Consider the following 18336-nt stretch of genomic DNA (forward strand, 5'->3'; position numbering starts at 1 on the left):
TCTCTTATCACTGCAAATAGTCATTACTATGCTTTTCCATAAATACTGTAGTGTAGGTACCTTAGTATTAGAAGTGAGAAAAGACAGCAAAGATGTGCTGGATAATGTAAGGGCAAGTACTCAATGATGATGGCAAAACAGTAATCTATCCATCAATATCACAATTGTACTGACTGAACTCACATCACCTTTTCCATCTGATGACATGCAACCATACTTCACGAGTGAGAGACACAAAGATGGCTACCTTCCCAGAAAGCCAGCATGTGCACACAAAAACATATCAGGGAGATGTATGAACCTCACAGAGCCGGCCCTAGCCTAAATGATGCCCTAGGCAAGATTTTGGCTGGTGCCCCCTAGCACCGCCACTAGTTCCGCCTCTGACTCTGCTCCCCTTTCCCAGCACCATCAACCCTCATCATAGCAGTCATCATTTTGGTGCTCCTACCCGCAATATTTTAAATAGAAACAGTGCACACATTTGGTGCGCAGCCCAAACAGGGGTGTGTTCTTGCTGGGAAGGGGCATGGCCACACAATTTTACCCCCAATTCAAATTATCCCACACAGTAGTGCAACTTTATTCACATTATATCATGCGATGGTGTCCCTTATTCACATTACATCACACTGTAGTACCACTTTACCTTATATACATTACTCCTAACATTATTTACATTATACTCTTAGAAAAAAATCCTGAGAAAATATTGTATTTTAAACACCTTCATGGCCACACTGCAACCCAGCACAAAGCAGTGTGTGCTGGGCAGAGGAGAAGAGCTGCAGCTGCTGCTGTCACTTAAGGGGAGGGGGCCCGGGGCCCCCACTGGGCCCTCCCATCAGACTTTGGCCTGGGTAATTTGTACCCCCTACCCCTTTCTCTCGGCACCCCTGATAATACCATACAGTAATGCCCCTTACACATGACACACATTATTAATGTCCTTATAACCATAATGCCCCTTACACATTATGCCAACCTTTATTAATGCCCTTCATACACATAATGACACACATAATGCCCCTTACACATATGTCGCACATTATTAATGCCCTTATACACATGACACACATAATGCCCATTACACATATGTTGCACATTATTAATGCCCTTATACACATGACACACATAATGCCTGTTACACATATGTCGCACATTAATAATGCGTGTATACATGACACACATAATGCCCCTGACACATATGCCGAACACTATTGCACAACCAACCCACCCGCAGACAGCACTCGCACAGCCGCTAACACTGTGACCTCTGCCTCGGCTTGGATACAGATGTTTCCTCATACATCTTGACTCAATAGGCCATGCAGCTCCTGGCCAGTTCTGCTAACGTTGGGTGCCTTTTTTGCTGAAAATTCGTCTTATTTGCATTGTTATGACCAGCACACACAAGGAGCTTCCGAAGATTAAAATGATATGCAGCATGCCTATATTCTGTGTGCGACTGTGGCTGTACCTGCATACAGAGTGCTATATTACTGTGATTTCCACTCTTTCATATGCAGATACAGTCTCACTCACACACAGAATATAGGCATGCTGCATATCATTTTAATCAGCAGAAGCTGCTGATGCCCCTAGGCATTCCAAATGCCCTAGGCAATTGCCTAGTTTGCCTATGCCTAAGGCCGGCCCTGGAACCTCATGGCATACAGGGCCTGATCCAGTGGTGGGAGCAGTGTCCATGGCACATGGAAACTCAGACCTGTTAGCAAGACTGCAATTTTTTTACAAGTGGACTAAACCATTTCACACTGTAGGCAAGACAAATGTAACATATGCAGAAAACGTTAAGGGGCGATCGCTTAGAAATGGAGCACTGATCGCTCCGTGTGTATAGCCCTGGGCGACGACGATGCAGGATCCCATGCTTTGCTCTCTCCCGCAGGGAAATCTACGGCTTTCATTGGCTTTCCTTCTAGAGTGCGGGGCTTTGCCTATTAAAAATACAACTCAACACGTGCTTAAACACATGGCTCAACCAAAAAGCTGAGTCGCAACGTCTGTATGGTCCCTTAGATTTTGGTGAGGTGTGTACAGACTGAAATCTAAATTGCAGTGTACGAATAAAGCAGCCAATATTTACCCTGCACAGAAACAAAATAACTCCCTCAATAACTGGATGCAGGAACTTGGGAGGTAACAGAGTACATTTTGTATGTGTGCTGCAAGTGGCTGCATTGAAAGACACACAGCTGCTCACACAGAAGGCCATACCAAGACGGGGAAACTGCAACTGCCATAGGCCTGGTGAAAGGTTCAATGGTGCAACTAATGTGGAGTCTAAATACTCAGAGCATCTCAGCTATACTTGCCTACTTTTGAAAACTAGTTTCAGGGAGATTATAGTTGGTAGTAGAATGTTGCACTGCGCCCCATTAAGGGGGCGTGTCATGCTCCACCCTAAAGGGCGTGTCTAGTTCATATATAGAGAGATTGTGAAGAGATTGTGATGTGGCATCTAGAAGCGTGGGTGTGTACTGCTACATCTGAGAGGAATCTTTTAAAATGACTTACAGATAGCGCAGGGCTTGTCGTTGCTGGGGATGGCGGAGGACTCGCCACCCGCCATCCCCCGCCCCTCGCCATCTGTATGTCGGAAGGGGACGCGCGTGCACGAGGTGCACGCGCGTCCCGTTCCGACGGTGCCTTTCCCCGGGTCCCCGCCGGCTTCCCCGGGTCCCCGCCGGTCCACACCGCCCCCCCGCAGCCCCCCGCAGCCCTGCCCGTCTCCCTGAAGCTGGAGACGGGCAGGACTGCACCCGCCGCGCCGCCTCGCCGCCCGGCTATTGAGACGCTCGTGCGTGGGAGACGCACGAGCGTCTCATTCAGCCAGAGCGCCAGATTGCTGGCGGATCGCCAGGGACACGGTCCTGGCGCTCCGCCAGCAATAATAAGGCCAGCTCCATCTGTATATCCAAATGTAGATGAGCCCCAACCAGTTAGTAAGAGCTACTATACTTGGTAAAGTGCTGGGAAATGGCGCTGATGATTCAATGTAAATGTATCTATCTCTCATTCCTTTTTCTCCAAAAATGTAACAGTGTAATGTGGGCTAGGTGACATGAGGGAGATTGCTAGACTAATGAGGACAAGAGGGAGATTGCTGTTATTGCAGGGAGTCTCCTGCAGAATGCAGGAGGGGAGGCAACTCCGATCTCAGCTGATTTCAGCAGCATTATCATAAAGAGGCAGCCACATCTACATCTCTGAAAGGGCCCATACCGTGCTGTACGTATGCCGAGTGGCCGACACTATTGGTTGTAGGCTAATGGGATGTCTCAATCTTTTATATGCTATAGGCGAAATTGCATTTGCAGAATTTATTTCAGATGTTACACTAACATTTTTTATATTTAATCAACATAAGATTAGTGAATTAAAATATTCCAATACATTAAGTATTGCCAAGGACATAATAAGTATGTTATTGGAAAAGTAAAATGGGAATAGAGCCTGATATGTGTAAGAGGAAAGAAAATATATTTTTTCTCACAATTCGCAGTGTGTCAGTAGCAACACAATCAGTGATGGCCACAACAGACAGCACACATACATATGACCCTCAGCTCCTTCCTGCCATACAGACATCTTTGTTTCAGCTTGTTACACTTAAAATGCCTGCTATGTTATTACAGATGGGTACTGCTCTCTGCTATAAAGGTATTATTATAAGTTATTAATGGTTTTAGGGGTAACATGCATTCATTTTAGTGCGGAGAGCTTTCCATGTGGCCCTTGATGGGGTATCAGGCTGCAGATCACTGCTCTACTATAGCTAGCTGCTACTGAGGATCCTACATAATTGTTACTTTTTACTTAACAGTAGTGAGGTCATTTGCACCTGTTTGGAGAGAGATGAGTTGTGAGCGGATGGTGATGACAGCAGTAATTGTGTCTGATTCACTGAAAGAATTTAAGACACACCCAGTTATGTAAATGTGGTAAACCTGCTGTAGCTGAATTATAACAGCAACAAGCATATAATCCCCCCCCCCCCGACAATGAGCATGTAACCCCCTGGCAATGAGCATGTAACTTTTACCCTGGCAACGAGCATGTAACTTCCCCTGGCAACAAGCATGTACCCCCCTCCCCTGGCAACAAGCATGTAACTTCCCCTGGCAACATACATATAATACCCCTCCTAGCAATGAGCATATAACTCCACCCTTGGCAACAAGCATGTAACCCCCTGGCAAGTAGCATGCAATTCCCCCTGGCAAGGAGCAGGAAACCGCTGGCAATGAACAAGTAACCCCTTGCAATATGCAAGAAATCTCTGGCAAGGAGCATGAAACCCCTGACCATTGTAAGGGGCATTTTTGTGCGTGGGCCATAAGATAGTGCAAGCAGCATAACTGGGTGTGAAATAATATGTAATAGGAATTACGGTGTGAGGCATCATGGGTAATGGGTATTACAGTGTGCTTGGCATAATGTGTAATGGACATTATGGTGTGTGGCATAATGTGCAATGGGCAATACGGATTGTGTGGCATTTTGTGTAAGGGCATCATTTCGGCACATGGCATAATGTTGTGTGTTGCATAATGTCTAAGGGGCATTGCTATAAGAAGGAAATATGGTTGTGGGGGGGGGGTGTTTGCTGCCAAAACATACCCTTGCTCCAGGCACCGTGTCACCTAGCTACACTTCTGACCCCAACAGTCTCCACTTGAAATATTTAGCTTCACCTGTGGATCTTTTAAAATGTGTATGAATAATGATTGCACCTGTAGGGTGACCTGGAACACATGCACTGTTGGGGGTACTTGAGGACCAAGGTTGGGAACCACTGTCCTGGACAGAGCGCAGACCATCTGTGACCAGGGAGCCCCCAGAGTGATGATAAACAGGGGCGTGCCATGCAGACATATGCCCCACGCAACATGGCAGAATGCCAAAATTACTTTATTCTGTGTGCACTGAGGGTACACCCACCACTAAGAAACTGAAGCTACTGGTCGCATTTAGGACCTTATTCTAGTCCACATGCAGCGCTGTGAATTTCACAGCGCTGCATGTAGATTTAACGCCACCCGCACTCCCACAGCTGTTTGCACCCCCTTGCTTGGCGAGTTCCCCGCATGTCTGCGAACAGATTTTTTGCATAAACATCCATTCGCAGCTTTGGGTGCAGGGGACAAATCATTTGATAGTCGCCGATCATCGTATGATTTCGAAAGAGCACGCAAAACTAAGACCTCTCTGGTGTCTTAGCTTTGCATGCTCCCAGTACGGGAAGAGGGTCCCCGGCAGCCGCGTCACTGCCGAATTTCCATGGGAACGCCCAGCATTTTTATTGGAACACCCGCCCCATGCCCACCGCCCGCACTGGTAGGTGTGAACGGGATGGCAAACGAACATTTCTCTGTGCCCGCTCGCACCAAGCGTATGCACATGTGCAGTAGTAAAAACATCAGCCCCCGTGCGTACGCGCAGGGGACCGAGTGAACCAGAATAACCCCCTTGATTTCTGTAGCAGAGTCTCTAAAGGTAATGGTCAGTCTTGTGATCATATAGTCTGTACAATTCTTTATTTTTAATACGGCCCTCTCTTTGTTCCATATAACAATGCATGATAGCGAGCTACATCACTCAATATTTCAGCATATATACACAAAAGCCAAATATTACCAAATTTGGTCTCAAGAAAAGGCCAGCAATGAAAATATAAAATCAAACCCAGAAAAATGATTCCAAATGATTCATCTCCGAGCCAGCTGTGAGTGGAGACTTCAGAACACCAGGACAATTGAATTAAGACACACTGGTATTATTAGTCTTACCCCAGGCTAGATACAATTCCACGCATTCAGCCAATAAAGAAAACAGGTCACTGTTTCAGTCACTACAGCAAAGGGAAGAAGTGCACTGTGGGTAGGCTGCTGGGTTCCTGCCAGATCATTGAGAATTCTACAACTGTTTGCTTTCTCTTCTCAGTTCTCTAGGAGGAAAAATAACTTATTGTTTATATATTATTGTATCATGTACATACATTTGGTAACAAAAAAAATAGATTTCATTTTATGGGAGTCTGTAGAAGTTTTCTTTATCAAAAGAATTGTACTCCTTTCTTCTGCTGGCACACTAGGGGAAAGTACTTTTATGTGCATAAGCAGAAAGTGAAGCCTGAAATTAGCTGCATTTTAAGATCAGATGCCAAAACCAGCCTAATGTTCATGAATATTACACATTACAAACCACAGTGTCAAGTCTCAAGCTATGGAATATAGAATGCACAAGAGAGTGTATCCTATATAATAAAAGGATAAAACTTCTCCTCCCCTCTATGGGGTGAATTCAAGTGTGCGTAGGGTCAGATTTAGGGGTCAGGCCGCCCCATAGGCAGTGCCGGATTAAGCCTTTGGGGGGCCTGGGGCACTTTAGAGAGGGGAGCCCTCTTGCACTGGTCATTACTGGCCGCATGGGAGAATATTACACTGTCAATACATGGGGGGGGGGTAATATTACATACAAACATACATACATACATACATACATACATACCACATGAAAAGCCTGTGTTTGTCCCACTGCACCTTACTCTGTAGGATTGTAGCAGACCTCACAGGCTCAGTGCTGCCTCTGATTAAAAACCCTCCCATGATGAGGCTGCTGCTGCTACTGTCCTCCATGAGCATGAGACACATGTAATGAGCTCTACCAATCAGAGCTCAGCACAAACCTCTCAGCCTCTGCCCTCTTGTGCAAAGTGTCATGGGACTTAGTCAACTCCCAGTAATGCACTGCACACTTGTGCAGTCAGTGTGCCTTGGCACCTGATGCTCAGCCTCATTAATCAATTTCAGATTGGCAGATAGGTGAAGCTGTAGCACTACCCCACTCCCATGCACCTTTAGCTTAAAAAAAAATGTTGTGCCCATAGGCACAACATTTTTGGCTGTGGCGTGATGACGTCACACGCATTAGTCTGAACTGGACCCAGCTCAGCTGTCCCCGCCCCTGCATGCCCATTCTATAGACAGCAGCCAATAGGCTGTGTGTATAGTATAGCCAAGGGTGGCAGTGGCTAAGCTCAGCCTGAGCCAGTGAGCCTCTGGGACGCGGGTCCGTGATTCATGCTACTCTTTTATTATGTGCATGGCCGAGTGTGCAGCGGCAAGTGACTCGCCACTGCCCACTCATCCATGCACATCATAAAAGAGTCAGTGAATAAGACTGAAAGCTGTCGCCCGTAATAGGTGCCGCCCCGAGGCACATGCCTTATGGGCCTAGTGACAAATCCGTCTCTAAAGGGGTTTACACACGACTAATGGCCAATTTTGAAGAAGCAATTTTGGGAGAGATTTTGGCTAGATGCACTGGAGATTTTGACTAAGCGATTTTGTCTAAGCAATGATAGTCTATGATCTAGTCAAAATTGCCTTGCCTGCACAGTCAATCTATACTAAGCAATTTCTGCTAGACAATAGTGACCAAGCAGGAGAAAAATACGGAGATTTTGGCTAACCTTCTAGGAGATTTTGACTTAAGTGTGCTTGCCAGTGGCCACTACATTGCGCCTGACAGAGAAATTCAAGTATTCCTTGATTTCAGACATGCATAGCCACCGGCCTTAACACTACTGTTGGCATTTTGATGGCCTGTTAACTAGTATCCCAATAAAATAACATTTTAATAGAATAGGAGGTCTTACATTGTTTACATAAACAAATGCATATATTTGAAAATTAGAAATAAAACATGACATCCCAAAGACATTGGGGGGATACAAGTGAAAAAAACTATTTATTTTTGCCACTTTTACCAATGCTTCACTGATATTTATTTACAGGCTATCCAGTAACAAAATATATATAAATATTTTCATGCAAAATCACACAGGTTCAGTAATCATGTGTGTTTTCACTGCCTTCTGCACTTATCAGAGATTATGCGGGTGAAACAAAATCCCCAATAAGTTGCTTCTCGTGCTGGTTATTGTGGCTAATAGGATGATAGCCTCCAGCCAAGCAATTACCGTGATCAATGATCACAGGCATAGGCGTGCTCACGGGGGGTGCCGGGGGTGCACAGGCACCTCCTAATGGCACCCCCCACGCGATTGCACGCAAAATGTAGCACAGTTAGCCGGCGGCGGTCAGGACAGTTACTTGCCTGCCGCCGTCGCCCGCTGCCGATCTCCAGCCTGGAAGCGCTGGCCAGGACGTGGGCTGAGCAGCTCAGTGAGCTCCGTTCACATTAGCCCCCGGCCCCGCCTCTATAAACGTCACACACAGACGTGGTGACGTCGCACCGCACACCCGTCCTCCTGCCCGCGCTCCCGTCCTACTGCCCCCGCTCCCGCCGTCCTCCTGCCCGCGCTCCCGTCCTCCTGCCCGCGCTCCCGCCGTCCTCCTGCTGCCTGAGAGAGCAAGCCCAGCAGCAGCAGCAGCACGCGCCCTGGTCTGGCAGCAGAGGCAGTGAATGATGAACCACCACCACCACGAATCGGAGCCAGCCAGCGTGAGTGACCTGGCTGCCTGCAGTGTTCCTCCTAGGAGGAAGCAAGCTAGGTTAGGTTTTTAGTCATACGTGAAAAATTAGCAATTAACCCACTGAGATGTCGGCTTTGCTGGGGCAGGACAAACCTACTAGGGCAGGTTTGTCCCGCCCCAGCAAAACACACCACAGATATTAGGAAGCTTCCGCTCACCTCCCCTCACCTCCCCTCCCCTCACCCCCCCCTCACCTCCCCCCCCCCCTCACCTCCCCCCCCCTCCTGGGTTAGTATGCCAAAGCTAGCTTGGTGATAGACACGCCCAGTGGGCGGTGATAGACACGCCCAGTGGGCGGTGATAGAAATGCCCCTCCAATTGTGCACCTACTAATAAAATGGGCTGCGCACGCCTATGATCACAGGTAATTGGATAGGCATGGCCAAACTATGGTCCTCCAACTGTTGTGAAACTAGAAGTCCCATCATGCCTCACCACACTTTTGCTATTAGGGCTAAAACTATGCTAAAACTATGGCAAGGCATGTTGGTATATGTAATTTTACAACAGCTGGAGGGCCATAGTTTAGCCATGCCTTCCCTAAGCAGTCCGATAAAAATTCGATTTACAGATTACAATGACTTCACCTCTATTCTTAGCAACAGAAGAAAAGGTCCATACACACTGGGCGACTATGCCCAGTGTGTATGGACAGCGATTATGACAATCATAGCTGCGGGGAAAGCCGCTCATTGCATACACACTGAGCAGCTTTCCCCCTGCCCGGCGCCGACAGAGGGGGGAGGACGGCGTTGCATAGCGGAGCGCTATGCAAAGCCGTCCTGAAAGCCGCTCATCTGCTCGTATAACCAGCAGATGAACGGCTTTCCCCGCGATGTTGCGGGAGCGAACAGCAGCGCTCACCGCTCATCGCTGGGCCATACACACTGGGCGGCTTTGAGCTGAAAGCTGCTTTTGAGCGACTTTCAGCTCGAAGTCGCCCAGTGTGTATGGGCCTTAAGAGTATGATTCAAGTGTTAAATGCACAGTAAAATGGAGAAATAAAGTAATAATAATAATACACATAAAAAATAACTATTTGTTGTTTCCAATTCAAACATCATTGACAATCTAAAACAATTCAATGTTTAAGTAAATGATTTAATTTTGACAACCCTTTACAACAGTGGTTCCCAATCTTTTTCAAATCAAGGCACCCTAGAGTATTAGAATATTTTCACGGCACCCCTAGGCCCAACAAAATATATATAAAATTAAGTAGATTGTGTTTATTAGTGATTGTTAGGGTCAGTTATGTGGTAAAGGGCAGGATTTGCTTCTGTTTGTACAGTACACATAGTTTATGATTGGCAGCCACAAGCACTGGTTTTGTCCATAAATAATTGATCATAAATAATTCGAATTGTCCAGCACCACCAACCCGGGGCACCCCTGCAAGTGTCCGGAGGCACCCCAGGGAGCCTAGGCGCACAGTTTGGGAACCACTGCTTTACAATATTGCTTAGGGGGATGGCCCAATGTTGAATACAGCAAGCGTTTCATGACATTTTATGACAGCTTGAACACTGCTGTAAGAAAACTTCTACTCCTGACCATCATCAGAACTTTGATGTTCCATGGTCTGTAGGATTGCTTTATGGCAATCAGAGGACAATACAGGAGGGAAAATGTAAGCCTTACAGGAATGTCTGCTTTGGCATATATGCCTGGAGTGACAAAAAACGTGTGTCACCACTAATTACCAAGTGTTACAAAAGGAGATCTATTATAAGGGAGGCTGGGGACCTGGGATCACTTTCATATTTCCATAGTTGTGTCTAAAAGCTACTAAAACATATATAAAAATTCCACCTGTCTTTCCCCACACTTCCCCTGGGACGCCCCTCCTCATTAAATTGTTTAGCAGAGCTCATTACAGTAACTATAGGAAGAAATAGATGGTGATCATGTCTGTAGAATCAGCCAAATGCAACAATAATTTACTTTTTTTCCATTGTGGATAACAGGTTTCTGGACAAAAGATCACACAACTAAAGGATACATTTTTATTACAATCATTATTATTCATAGTTACAGCCGAGGGGCCGTGCCCTAGACACAGCTTGCTGTGTAAGTTTACATTACTCTCACTGAAAATTTGGTTGCAGCCAGTGGCGTAAGTTCATTCCATGTCGCCCAGAGGCAAGTCTCAGTTTGTGCCCCCCCCCCCCCTCCTCTTAACAAAAATGGAAAACAAATGTGATGTGTGTGAGCGAGTGTGCTTGTGTTCGAGACACACGACTTACAGAATAAATATAGGATAGCACTCACAGATGGACTACAGGGACCAAAGCCCGAAGTGCATTGGCAGAGCTCCAGCTATGCTGTGTGAACACGGCCGGTGGGTCACAACAACGTTCATTGGTAGGTCCCAATTTACAGTCCAGCAGCAATAGCACATTGCAATGGCTGAGCAGTACTTGACAGGAGCTGCCCTGTACACCTATTGCAGGCGTTCGCAGGGCTCTTGGAACAGAGCCGGTTAACTGTACAGCAGTAGAGGGTGTACTGCAGAGTTTCTTTTGAAGAGCAGTGATCACACTTTGACCTGCTGTGAAACGCACAGGTGTTGCTCTACATGCAGGTGCCCCTTTGGTGCTTGGAGCCCAGAGACAGGAGCCTCCAATGCCTCTAGCAGTTACTTTCCTGGTTGCATCCAGGATATTGCACATTGACGGGAACAGACTTTTTCATTACCCCACTATCCACGTCGGTGTGGAGTTGATTTTATATAGTGTGGCGAGGGGCCGCGGAATACATGTAAAGTAATCCGCGTCCCCTCGCCACGGGCTCCATGGCTCGCCACACTATATAAAATCAACTCCACACCAATGTGGATAGTGGGGTAATGAAAAAGTCGGAGGACGCGTTCTACCACCCCTCGCGGGGCTTGCTGCGCTAGCCACACTTCGGGGTGGCGTGGATAGTGGGGGGGGGGGGGGGACATACAATCATATTATTGTATACCTAATGTCATGGCATCGCACACCCTATAAAATTTTATAGGGTGTGCGATTTTGCGGGACATGCAATGCGATGAGATATAGTGGTGTAAAATGAAAAAAAAACATGAAAAAAACGCATCGCATGCCGCTATAATGGCCCATGCAATGCAATGCGATTTCCCTACGGTGCTGTACGTAGAAAATCTGGGGGCGCCGTGCTAGGAAACAAGTACCACATTTTTTATTGATTGCACCCTATTAGACAGAGGTGGATTTAGACCTCATGGGGCCCTAGGCAAGATACTGGCTTGGAGACCTCCTCAAACAATTCATAGCACTATATTTTTGCTGCTGATTGCAGATGGCATCGATAGAGTACCATGGCGCGTGTACCGATAAATGTTCAGCTGCATGATCACTGGCATTGTGTACAAATCTTTTTCAAGCTCTGGGACATTTGGAGTGTACCAATGTAATACCTGTATCACATATAAAGTAAACTGACTACTCACATTCAGTGATACAGTGAATAAAACCATTTTGTGTATTCAAAAATAATTTATCCTAAGAACATCAAGGGAACTTTGATGGACAGGTCTATGTGATGTCCTGATCTCACACGGTAGCCTCGCAATGCTCCTCTGGGAATGTTTTGGATGACCAGGATATCTGGGCCCTAGGCAGGCGCCTTGGTTGCCTTGTGGAAAATTTGCATCTGCTATTACATTCCTCCTTTGGGGCCACATGTATCAAACTTCAAAAAGTGATCAAATGGAGAGATAAACAACCAGCCAATCAGCTCCCACCTGTCATTTTTCAAACCCAGCCTGTAACATGGCAGATAAGAGCTGATTGGCTGGTTGTTTATCACTCTCCATTTTATCACTTTTTGAAGCTTGATACATCTGGCCCTAAGAGTCCTTTCACAGGTGCATAAACCCATGTGTTTTATAAAACTGCACAATGAAAAGGTTACGCATTAGTTGTAACAGTAAACATTACTATGTAATGAGGTGCATCAGACAATGCAGTGTAGTCTAGAATGTGGATTTTTCAACTTATGTCATTGAGATAACACAATTTAAGCACTTGCCAATCCAGAATACAAACCGTATATATTTTTGTAAAGTAAATGTCTGGGTGCTGCAATTTACTATTCAAGGGCTTCTTTGGAAGTTCCAGTAAAAAAAACTCACTCATTGTAAGAAATGTATCCTGAGTTACAGCATCCTAAAGCTGCCAGCAAAGGTTTAAAGGGATATGTGTTTGGCATCTATCATTTGTGCGAGTAAAAGGTGATTTTATCCAGAGATCCAGTGAGGAATCTCCTGCTTTGCTGTCCCAGTTATAGCCAACATCATCATGAACTGAGTCTAGTCACCGACCCTATAGAGCAGGGCTGGGCAACACCGGCCCTCCAGATGTTGATGAACTACACATCCCAGCATGCCTTGCATCAGTTTCAGCATGACCACATAGCAAAACTAATGCAAAGCATCCTGGGATGTGTAGGTCACTAACATCTGGAGGGCCGGTGTTGCCCAGCCCTGCTATAGAGAGAGGTCTAAGGGGATGGCGGTTAGCATTGGTGAGGTAGAGCTGGAAACCTGTAAATCACCTCTCATCTCATGGTAAATTGTAATGGTGTCCATACACTTGGGCAATATGGCATACAACCATTCGATTTCTACTGCATCTGTGTGATAAATTGCAATAACATATGCACATTGAATGTGTCGCCTGATGTGATGCGCGGCTACGCTGGTCGAATCTCGCATCTCAAGATATTATGTTCTGCACTTAATATTTATTGCATCGCATATGGATTTTAAACACATGCGATTTATCGCAATGCGATGTGCGATCTGTCAGTTTATATACCCCCAGATAGGCCCGCCCTCATTACACCATCCGATTTCAGGTCACATGGGGCATGCGATTTATTGCATAATTGCATGCACATTGAGTGAGGATGAAAGCACTTCAGTTGCATCGCACAGGGAGCTTTAAGGGAAATAGAAGAGCGATATTGAATCGCACAAGTGTACGGCCCCATAAGAAGCTGAGCTACTGTAAGCCCTTTCTCTGGTGTCTTTGATAGAGAAAAGGTTTATCAGCTTCATAAATAGACTCGTTTGTTTTCCTTTAAGCTGTAGTCCTATAGGGCCTTATTCTAGTTCACTCTTTCTGACAAAATCCTTCTTAGATGGACAAAACCATGTGCACTGCAGGGGGGCAGATGTAAAATGTGCAGAGAGAATTAGATTTGGGTGAGTTATTTTGTTTCTGTGCAGGGTAAATAGTGGCTGCTTTATTTTTACACTGCAATATAGATCTCACTTTGAAGTAAAACCCCACCCAAATCTAACTCTCTCTGCATGAGTAAAATCTACCCCACCTGCAGTGCACATGGTTTTGTCCATCTAAGAAGGATTTTGTCAGAAAGAGTGAACTAGAATAAGGCCCATAGAGTGCATGCACTGTGGTACTAACTATGAGTACTCTAATCATCTAAACACTGTATGATGTCAGATATAACATTTGTTTTATGTTCTACTGTATGTACAGAATCCAACCAACAAGGAATCAATGCCTGGCCATGTCACAGTTAATGTTTAGAAATTCCTTTTTTAACAAACAGACGTTTTTTATTTAAGTGCTAAAGTTCTTGAAATAAGCAACTACTGCGGCTTTCAATGAATGTAGTGAATTTCTCTTGTATACAGAAAAAAGCAATCTAGTATTCCTCCACGGGAGTAATGCACACAGGAGAATATAAACAATACACACAAAGGCAGAATAGTTTAGGAAAAAGAAGAAACATTACTCAGGCTCCTGTAGTGAAGTGAATTATGGAGTTATCCTTCAGCATTTTAGCTCAGCAATGATAATAGTTATTCTGTCATACTTCACATGAAATATGTTCCATTAATGGCTTCTTTAAAATCTCCTTCACTCCAGAGGTCCTGCAGCAGCAGAGCAAAGACCCAGGATTATCTGTAACCCACTCCTCAGGATGGAGGGGCACTAGCTCAGCCCTTGCCTGGGCACTTTGGGCTGTGGTTGTTAGTGCACTACTGTCCAATATCCTTATACTTAAAATTCAGAGTATTAAATAAAAATCCTACAGATTAAGTTATTGCTAAGGATGAAACAAGCCTGGAAGAGAGGAGAGAAGGCCGTGTGCGTGCCAGAGCTGGTAATCAGGAACAATGCTGCTGGAGAACAGGATCGTGTCTCTGAGAAATGAGGATAAGGAAGTGAGACAAGAGATTTATGTTGGCATTTCTCTGCCGGTTTGCCAGCAATCAGCATGGCATGGTGCCACACTCACTCATCTCCGAGACACTGATAGGAAATGCTAGGGGGAAGAGGGGTAGGAGAGGGTGCTGCAGAGTTATGTACATAACAGATTTATTCTGTCATAAAGGGATTAGGGAGGGTGTATGACCTTCTGACCAATTTTACATTTTGGATACTTTATTGGTAACAGCCTGCCCGATCACAAGGCCATGATAGCACATTAGGAAGACCTAGTAGTGCCATTTTGAAAACACTGACAATTTCTTAGTGTATACAGAATTGAACACATATATACTATATAACACACACACACATATATATATATATATATATATATATATACACTGTATTATACACCTATATACTGTATTTGACACATATACTGTATCACACCCACTGTATTACACAAGTATATAGTGTATTGTACAAGCATACCCTGTAATATACAAATATATACTGTATTACATACTTACAGTATATACTGTATTACACATACACACGTATATACACACACACACACACATACTGTATGTATACAGAATTGTACATGCATATACTGTATTACACACATACCTGTATTTAATGTAATACACTGTATCACACACACATTTATATAATGTATCACACACGTACATACAGGTATATACTCTATTGCACACACACAAATACTGTAGTACACAGGTATTTACTGTATTATACACTTATATATTGTATTACACACGAATACATTGTATTGCACACGTATATACTGTACTACATACATATACTGAATTACATACATCTGTACTACACAGGTGTATACGGTATAACACCCTTACTGTACCCAGGAACACACAGCTGGTGGAACACTGTGTTGGGCATGGGGGCTTTGTACCACTGTGAATGCGGCGCCTAGTGTAGCACACACAGGTCTAGTAGTGACAATGGTATCACTCAGGGACCTATGGGGACAGATGATGCCGGAGCTTCATCCTTCTCCCAATGAAAGCGATGCACAATGCAGGGCAGGATCATGGGTACATCATAGGCACACTGGGCAATGCCATGTACGGGCGAGCCTACAGCGCTGCACAATGACAGCAGGTAGCGGACAATGCAGCGTGACATGTAACGGTGACTCCCAGTCCCAGCTCCAGGCTATATGTATCACCCTGTGTGGGGACAATGCCACGGGCAGCAGCCTGACAGTCACCCAGCACCCAAACACTAACAGCAGTGCCGGGGGGAGATGGTGCCCATATATCACTGTCATGTCAGTGCACCCCCCGTTCATCTGCAGCAGCAGCACTGCCTGTGTATAGCAGCAGCAGCATCCCCCTTCCTGTACACGCACGGTCCATCTCTCACCTTTGTCTGCTGTTATAGGTCTCCCGGATCCGGCTGATGGAAGGATGAGGCTGAAGCAGCTCTGGCTCTCTGCAGACGGAGCCAGTGAGAGCGGCCTCCCATCGCACACGTCAGGCCTCCCGGCTACGGAGGGTTAATCCGGGCATCGGGCACACCCCCTCTCTGTGATTGGGCCCAGCTGTGCAGGAGAAGCGGGGTCGGCGGTGAGCACGCCCTATTAGCTCACTGCTCTCACCCCAGTTCTGCCGGTGGAGGTGCAATGTACTGGATGCTACGGTGGATTGGGGAGAACCGGGCTTATTATGGACACATCGCTCCTGCTATATCCGCCCTGACATTTATGTCCGATATATCTATCTATCATGCCAAGAGAGTAATCGTGAGATGCCACTCTCTCTGCATATACCCAGGTGCTTACTGTGAGGTGGCAATCTCTCTGCATATAAACAGGTGCTCACTGTTAGATATCACTCTCTCTGCAGATACCCAGGTGCTTACTGTGAGATGCCACTCTCAGTCTCTGCATACTCCCATGTGCTAACTGTGAGATGCCACACTCTCTGCATATACCCAGGTGCTTACTGTGAGGTGGCAATCTCTCTGCATATACCCAGGTGCTTACTGTGAGGTGGCAATCTCTCTGCATATACACTGGTGCTCACTGAGAGATGCCACTCTCTCTGCATATACCCAGGTGCTTACTGTGAGATGCCACTCTCTCTGCATATACACTGGTGCTCACTGAGAGATGTCACTCTCTCTGCAAATACCCAGGTGCTTACTGTGAGATGCGGCGATGCCACTCTCTCTGCATATACCCAGGTGCTTACTGTGAGGTGCCAATCTCTCCGCATATACACAGGTGCTCACTGAGAGATGCCACTCTCTCTGCATATACCCAGGTGCTTACTGTGAGGTGCCACTCTCAGACTCTGCCTACACCCATGTGCATACTGTGAGGCGCCACTCTCAGACTCTGCATACACCCATGTGCATACTGTGAGATGCCACTCTCTCTGCATATACCCAGGTGCTCACTGTGAGGTGCCACTCTCTCTGCATATGCCCAGGTGCTTACTGTGAGGTGGCACTCTCAGTCTCTGCATATACCCAGGTGCTTACTGTGAGATACCACTCTCTCTGCATATGCCCAGGTGCTCACTGAAAGATGCCACTCTCTGCATATGCCCAGGTGCTCACTGTGAGGTTCCACTCTCTCTGCATATGCCCAGGTGCTTACTGTGAGGTGCCACTCTCAGTCTCTGCATATACCCAGGTGCTTACTGTGAGATGCCACTCTCTCTGCATATACCTATGTGCTTACTGTGAGATACCACTCTATCCTCATATGCCCAGGTGCTTACTGTGAGGTGGCACTCTTAGGGCGGTATTCAATGAGCCAGAATCGTTGGTCACAGTGATCCAGATTTAACATTCGCCTGCCAATCGCCGGTTTTTAGCTGTGAATCGCCATGCATGGGGATTCGTGGGGAGTCGCCAAGTCACCCTATTCAACGTGGCTGAGAATCGCCGGCTCTAACGGCGATTCTCAGCCATACCGGCGTTTCCCTATACAGCCGCATTAATGTAGTCAGTTGTTTAAAAAAATGCAGAGAAATGCAAGAAAAAAGCAAATTACCCTGGACAAACGCTTCCCATACAGCATACGGCAAACGCTGGGTATTCTGCTCAAAGGGCAAACGAAGGAGTGAGGTGGGGAGGAGAATCATGGGTAAGTGAGGTGCACCATGGGTAAGAACAGTGCTTTGTGGGAGAAAAAAAAAATACCTGAAAAAATTAAATATATATTTGTATAGCACTTCTACGACCATGACATCACACAAGGGCAGCAAATAATAATACATTAGACTTGCACAGTTAAATAGAACACTTAAAAGCAATTATTTTACATGTTCCTATCAAAGTTCACCAGAAAAAAATGACGAGGGACACTCGGTGAGGAACGGCGATATGTAACAAGAAAAAGGAATCGCCAACTTCACATTGAATACACTTTTGGCGATTCCCCTCGACTACCGTCGATTCCCCATGCAAAATCCTATAGACTAAAAACGGCGATTTTTAGAGAATTACATTTGGCGATTGGTGCTTCATTCACCGGTCCTCAACGGCGATTATAGGTCATTGAATAGGGTGATTCGCTTATACAGCTCATAAAATCGCCGGCACACATGAAAAAAACACAGAATCGC

The 18336-nt window shown here is 45.9% G+C and overlaps 1 protein-coding gene across 4 annotated transcripts in view; it reads right to left on the reverse strand.

Moving 5' to 3' along the window:
* The window catches only part of SNCAIP (synuclein alpha interacting protein), a 226655-nt gene extending 210303 nt beyond the window's left edge, over positions 1 to 16352 (reverse strand). The window contains exons 1-2 of one of the 4 annotated variants that reach the window (XM_083151589.1): positions 16124 to 16352; positions 5817 to 5972 (exon numbers count right to left, since the gene is read on the reverse strand). The gene's annotated coding sequence lies outside the window, so the exon portion shown is untranslated. The remainder of the gene's footprint in view (positions 1 to 5816; positions 5973 to 16123) is intronic. The other 3 variants (XM_083151590.1, XM_083151588.1, XM_083151591.1) reach the window with 3 other exon arrangements.
* Positions 16353 to 18336: the final 1984 nt, after the last annotated feature.

The sequence above is a fragment of the Crinia signifera genome, chromosome 1, assembly GCF_055691185.1.
Source record: "Crinia signifera chromosome 1, ASM5569118v1, whole genome shotgun sequence".
In the NCBI taxonomy this organism is placed as follows: domain Eukaryota; kingdom Metazoa; phylum Chordata; class Amphibia; order Anura; family Myobatrachidae; genus Crinia; species Crinia signifera.